Source organism: Salmo trutta, chromosome 26 (assembly GCF_901001165.1).
Source record: "Salmo trutta chromosome 26, fSalTru1.1, whole genome shotgun sequence".
In the NCBI taxonomy this organism is placed as follows: Eukaryota; Metazoa; Chordata; class Actinopteri; order Salmoniformes; family Salmonidae; genus Salmo; species Salmo trutta.
This window is the reverse complement of record NC_042982.1, coordinates 24,407,355-24,413,354: the sequence shown is the minus strand read 5'-3', so window position 1 is coordinate 24,413,354 and position 6,000 is coordinate 24,407,355.

Genomic DNA, 6,000 nt, shown 5'->3' with positions numbered 1-6,000 from the left:
ATGTGACTCTTGGCATTCAGGCCAAAGAGTTCAATCTTGGTTTCATCAGACCAGAGAATCTTGTTTCTCATGGTCTGAGAGTCCTTTAGGTGCCCTTTGGCAAACTCCAAGTGGGCTGTCATGTGCCTTTTACTGAGGAGTAGCATCTGTCTGGCCACTCTACCATAAAGGACTGATTGGTGGAGCGCTGCAGAGATGGTTGTCCATCTGAAAGGTTCTTCACAGAGGAACTCTGGAGCTCTGTCAGAGTAACCATGGCCCATCTCCCCCGATTGCTCAGCTTGGCTGGGCAGCGAGATCTAGGAAGAGTCTTGGTGGTTCTGAACTTCTTCCATTTAAGAATGATGGAGGCCACTGTGTTCTTGGGGACCTTCAATGTTGCATTAATGTTTTGGTGCCCTTCCCCAGATCTGTGCCTCGACACAATCCTGTCTCGGAGCTCTATGGACAATTCCTTCAACCTCATGGCTTGGTTTTTGCTCTAACATGCACTGTCAACTGTGGGCCCTTATATAGACAAGTATGTGCCTTTCCAAATCATATCCAATCAATTGAATTTACCACAGGTGGACTCCAATCAAGTTGCATAAACATCTCAAGGATGATCAATGGAAACAGGGTGTGCCTGAGCTCAATTTCGAGTCTCCCCTGTGGCTCAGTTGGTAGAGCATGGTGTGTGTGCAACGCCGGGTTGTGGGTTCAATTCCCACGGGGGGCCAGTACAAAAACAAAACAAACAAAAAAATGCATGAAATGAAAATGAAATGTATGTATTCACTACTGTAAGTCGCTCTGGATAAGAGTGTCTGCTAAATGACTAAAATGTAAAATTATAGCAAAGGGTCTGAATACTTACGTAAATAAGGTATTTCATTTTTAATACATTCGCTAAAATTTCTAAAAACCTGTTTTCGATTTGTCATAATGGGTTATTGTGTGTAGATTGATGAGGAAAAACATTAATTTAATTCATTTTAGAATAAGGCTGTAATGTAACAAAATGTGGAAAAAGGGAAAGGGTCTGAACAAATGCAATGTATAAATGTTATCTGATGTAAGTAAGTTATTGATTTCATGAACCTTATTTCTAAGGCTACACGACATACAGTCATGGCCAAAGGTTTTGATAATGACGCAAATATTAATTTTCACAAAGTCTGCTGCCTCAGTTTGTATGATGGCAATTTGCATATACTCCAGAATGTTATGAAGAGTGATCAGATAAATTGCAATTAATTGCAAAGTCCCTCTTTGCCATGCAAATGAACTGAATCACAAAAAAAACATTCCACTGCATTTCAGCCCTGCCACAAAAGGACCAGCTGACATCATGTCAGTGATTCTCTCGTTAACACAGGTGTGAGTGTTGATGAGGACAAGGCTGGAGATCACTCTGTCATGCTGATTGAGTACGAATAACAGACTGGAAGCTTCAAAAGGAGGGTGGTGCTTGGAATCATTGTTCTTCCTCTGTCAATCATGGTTAACTGCAAGGAAACACGTGCCGTCATCATTGCTTTGCACAAAAAGGGCTTCACAGGCAAGGATGTTGCTGCCAGTAAGATTGCACCTAAATCAACCATTTATCGGATCATCAAGAACTTCAAGGAGAGCGGTTCAATTGTTGTTAAGAAGGCTTCAGGGCACCAAAGCAAGTCCAGCAGCGCCAGGACCATCTCCTAAAGTTAATTCAGCTGCGGAATCGGGGCACCACCAGTACAGAGCTTGCTAATGAATGGCAGCAGGCAGGTGTGAGTGCATCTGCACGCACATTGAGGCGAAGACTTTTGGAGGACGGCCTGGTGTCAAGAAGGGCAGCAAAGATCCACTTCTCTCCAGGAAAAACATCAGGGACAGACTGATATTCTGCAAAAGGTACAGGGATTGGACTGCTGAGGACTGGGGTAAAGTCATTTTCTCTGATGAATCCCCTTTCCGATTGTTTGAGGCATCCGGAAAAAAGCTTGTCCAGAGAAGACAAGGTGAGCGCTACCATCAGTCCTGTGTCATGCCAACAGTAAAGCATCCTGAGACCATTCATGTGTGGGGTTGCTTCTCAGCCAAGGGAGTGGGCTCACTCACAATTTTGCCTAACACAGCCATGAATAAAGAATGGTATCAACACATCCACCGAGAGCAACTTCTCCCAACCATCTAGGAACAGTTTGGTGATGAACAATGCCTTTTCCAGCATGATGGAGCACCTTGCCATAAGGCAAAAGTGATAACTAAGTGGCTCGGGGAACAAAACATCAATATTTTGGGTCTATGGCCAGGAAACTCCCCAGACATTAATCCCATTGAGAACTTGTGGTCAATCCTCAAGAGGCGGGTGGACAAACAAAAACCCACAAATTCTGACAAACTCCAAGCATTGATTATGCAAGAATGGGCTGCCATCAGTCAGGATGTGGCCCAGAAGTTAATTGACAGCATGCCAGGGCAGATTGCAGAGATCTTGAAAAAGAAGGGTCAACACTGCAAATATTGACTCTTTGCATCAACTTCATGTAATTGTCAATAAAAGCCTTTGACACTTATGAAATGCTTGTAATTATACTTCAGTATTCCATAGTAACATCTGACAAAAATATCTAAAGACACTGAAGCAGCAAACTTTGTGGAAATTTATATTTGTGTAATTCTCAAAACTTTTGGCCACGACTGTTTATTAATGTGGGCTATTTTCAGCCCTTTCCTGGGAGCTTATCAGAGTAGAAAAGAGCAAAGCAAGATAAAAACATATACATTCAGCAGTCCATTAAACAGTTGGTGTGTGTGTGTTTCTCTCCCCCCCCCCCAGCAGTCTTATCTCCTCCTACCCCACTGCTCTCAGTGAGCGCTTTGCCTTCTGCTGCCCAGCAACCAGCGGGTAGTTCCTACTCAGGTGCATCTTCATCTGCTTAGCTGCTATTCTCCCTATAGAGCCTTCTGGAGTGGTCCTGTTTACAGATAAGTTAGTATCTTCAGACACAATATAGCAGAAAATATTAGTTACATGGAATGTGTTTTATGTCTGCTATGCTTGTCCTCTTCAGAGCCCAGTGTGCTGCATCAGATGAGTTCATGCTTCCTGGCCTTCCAGGTTTCTGGCCGGACCACCCTCTACCTGTCCACTGAGGTCCAATAACATCAACATCAGCACACACACCAGCACACAGAAATGTACAGAGAAGTTCAATTAAAGCTGCTCTTTAATTATTTGTTATTCTTCTTACTTTTTGTTTTGTATTTTCTTAACTGCATTGTTGGTTAAGGGCTTGTAAGTAGGCGTTTCACTGTAAGGTTTACACCTGTTGTGTTCAGCGCATGTGACAAATAACATTTGATGTGCTACTGTTTTATATCAATTATGTTGAAGCCTGTACAAATCTAATGAATGTTCTTTAAAAATTTTTTTTTTTACAGTTTGTCAAATTCTCAACAAATGTGGATCCCTTCTACAGACACAATGTAAGTCTCTCTCTCTCTCTCTCTTACACTGCTTTTCCTTATTGAGGCCAGGGTTGGCCCCCATGGCAGCCAGCTTTGTCCCCTACCCAGGACCCTTCAGCTCCCTGCAGGGGGCCTTCCAGCCAAAGGCATGCCCTCCCAAGGTACCAGTGGAAAAGAGAGTAATGGGAACTAGGAAGTTGGGGCTGAGGCAAAATATATAGTATTTAGGTATCATCATGTTATTGTGTCATGAGTTAGTGTGTGATCAGAAGTCTACATTTCCTTGTCTTTGTCAGACATCAAATGTTCTAGACATGGCACCAGGACCTAGGACTGGGTCACACAAGCACCTACAGAAGAATCCAAGAGTAAGTACCCTTTAGATTATTTTAATTTTAAATCTTCATAGAGTATCGACAAAATGTTCTCATTTGAAGTGTTTTGAGTTCTGTTTCTATCTTCAGAGACCAGGAAGATGGCATACAATGCATGTCCGCATTGCATAGCAGCTCCACCACCATAAGCTGAGGTTGAAGGTATGAAAATGTGTTGAACATCCACTAAAATGTGTATAAAATTCCAAAATTATTATTTCTATCTAAGCCACTAACTGACACTATTTTTCTGTCTGTCTGTCCTTCCATTTCTCAGCAGAAAATGCAAGTGGACTCACAAGCAATCAACTTCGGTATCAAGCCGGAGTTTCTGACTCAGCCTGCTGGTCCTGACCTGATTCAAGCCATCCACCATCAGCGGGACCTTATGTGAATTGATCCCCCCCCCATCTATCTTCTGAGCTCGTGCTACTAGGTGACCTAAACTGGGACATGTTAACACCCCGGCCATCCTACAATCTAAGCTTGATGCCCTCAATCTCACAAATTATCAATGAACCTACCAGGTACAACCCCAAATCCGTAAACACGGGCACCCTCAGATGTCATCCTAACTAACTCGCCCTCCAATACACCTCTGCGATCACTGCCTCATTGCCTGCATCCGTAATGGGTCTGCGACCAAACGACCACCCCTCATCACTGTCAAACGCTCCCTAAAACACTTCTGCGAGCAGGCCTTTCTAATCGACCTGGCCGGGGTATCCTGGAATGACATTGACCTCATCCCGTCAGTAGATGATGCCTGGCTATTCTTTAAAAGTGCCTTCCTCACCATCTTAAATAAGCATGCCCCACTCAAACAATTTAGAACTAGGAATAGATATAGTCCTTGGTTCACTCCAGACCTGTCTGCCCTTGACCAGCACAAAAACATCATGTGGCGTTCTGCATTAGCATCGAATAGCTCCCGTGATATGCAACTTTTCAGGGAAGTTAGGAACAAATATACACAGCCAGTTAGAAAAGCTAAGGCTCGCTTTTTCAAACAGAAATTTGCATCCTGTAGTACTAACTCAAAAAGGTTCTGGGAGACTGTCCATGGAGAATAAGAGCACCTCCTCCCAGCTGTCCACTGCTCTGAGGCTAGGAAACACTTACCACTGATAAATTCACTATAATTCTGAATTTCAATAAGCATTTCTCCACGGCTGGCCATGCTTTCCACCTGGCTACCCCACCTGGCTGCCCGGCACCCTCCACAGCAACCCGCCAAAGCCCCCACCATTTCTCCTTCACCCAAATCCAGATAGCTGATGTTCTGAAAGAGCTGCAAAATCTGGACCCATACAAGTCAGCGGAGCTAGACAATCTGGACCCTCTCTTTCTAAAATTATCTGCCGAAATTGTTGCAACCCCTATTACTAGCCTGTTCAACCTCTCGTATTGTCTGAGAGTCCCAAAGATTGGAAAGCTGCCGCAGTCATCCCCCTCTTCAAGTGGGGTGACACTCTAGACCCAAACTGCTACAGACCTACCGTAATTTCCGGACTATTAAGCGCACCTGAATATAAGCCGCACACACTGAATTTAAAAAATATATCTTATTTTGAACACAAATAAGCCACACGTCTATAAGCCGCAGGTGCCTACCGGTACATTGAAATAAATGAACTTCACACAGGCTTTAACGAAACACGGCTTGTAAAAAAATAAAAAATTAGCAGTAAGCTTTAGTTGTCTTTTTGCACTGAGTCAATTCCTCACGCTGCGGTTTCCAACGTCTTATCATCGACTCATTAAGACCAAGCTCCCGTGCAGCAGCTCTATTTCCTTTTCCAACAGCCAGATCAATCGCCTTCAACTTGAAAGATGCATCATATGCATTTCTCCGTGTCTTTGCCATGAGGGTGACAAAATGACTACCATAATCAGAATGATGGGAAGTTTGAGAGCGCTCGATTTAATCTGAACAGTAAACAAAAAAGTTGTTTGTCCTTAACCCGTTCGGCAATTGCATTGGTCTAATGAAAGCTTCATGCCGCCAAAAAACTGAGCACGTCACAGAATGTGTTGTTTTATATATATATTTTTTTATTGAAAGTGGGAAAAATCCATATATTAGCCGCGTCATTGTTTAAGCCGCGAGGTTCAAAGCCTGGGAAAAAAGTTGCGGCTTATAGTCCGGAATTTACGGTATATCTATCCTACCCTGTCTTTCTAAGGTCTT